The sequence below is a fragment of the Sinocyclocheilus anshuiensis genome, unplaced genomic scaffold (genome assembly GCF_001515605.1).
Source record: "Sinocyclocheilus anshuiensis isolate Anshui unplaced genomic scaffold, SAMN03320099.WGS_v1.1 scaffold241, whole genome shotgun sequence".
Lineage (NCBI taxonomy): Eukaryota > Metazoa > Chordata > Actinopteri > Cypriniformes > Cyprinidae > Sinocyclocheilus > Sinocyclocheilus anshuiensis.
In genome coordinates this window covers 59,821-60,764 of record NW_015540865.1, presented here as the reverse complement: position 1 = coordinate 60,764, position 944 = coordinate 59,821, and the positions used below count along the sequence as shown (strand labels likewise).

The 944-nt window shown below is 43.0% G+C and overlaps 1 long non-coding RNA gene across 1 annotated transcript; it reads left to right on the top strand.

Annotated features, from left to right (window-relative positions):
• The first annotated feature begins 236 nt into the window (after window positions 1–236).
• Window positions 237–944, top strand: LOC107688035 (uncharacterized). The gene is made up of 2 exons (XR_001634192.1): window positions 237–384; window positions 510–944. It is a non-coding gene; the product is annotated as an uncharacterized LOC107688035 (long non-coding RNA).

Sequence of the window (944 nt, the reverse complement as noted above, 5' to 3'; positions counted from 1 at the left end):
TACAAAATATCTTCATGGAACATGATCTTTACTTAATATCCTAATGATTTTTGGCATAAAAGAAAAATGGATAATTTTGACCCATACAATGTATTGCTGGCTATTGCTACAAATATACCCCAGTGACTTAACACTGCTTTTGTGCTGCAGGGTCACATATAAGTTATACTGTATATAAGGCATCAGATGAGTTGTGTTAAGGGTTTAAATGTTTCGTTTCTCTTCTCCAGATTAAAAACGTGCTGAACTCTGCCCGGCTGCTGGGCGACGCTTCGGTTTCATTCACTAATAACTGTGTGTCTGGAATCGAGGCCAATACAGAGAGAATCAACAAACTGATGAACGAGTCTCTGATGCTGGTCACGGCGCTGAACCCTCACATAGGTAACCACAGCAGAGGGCGCTAGAAACTAAATATCTGTTCAGTAATTTACAGACCTGGTGCAATATTATCATTCCTGCACAGAAGACACTCTGGATGTCGTCAGTCGTCTCTCGCTCTCTTTCAGGTTATGATAAAGCCGCCACTATTGCAAAGACGGCGCACAAAGAGGGCTGGACTCTGAAAGCCACGGCCGTGAAGCTGGGATTCCTGACGGAGGAGCAGTTTGAGCAGTGGGTGCGACCGCAGGACATGCTGGGACCCAAATAGATCGGAAGCTCACGGGAATGCTGCCTCTGTACAATAAAAGACCTGTTCTGTTCAAATGCATTGGTTCTTTGTTGCTGTCGGTGTGGTTTCTCTCAATCACTGCACACTTTCAGACACCGGCTGAGCTCTTAAATTTGTCGTGACGGACGCTAAAGTTTATTTATGTTTATTCATATGACAGACGCGATTCACAGTATGTGCAGAGTTTAATATTTGATCAGTGTGTGTGTGAGTTACCTGTGGCTGCATTAATGTAAGATCAAGAGTATAAAGTCATTGGAAAAACTAATAT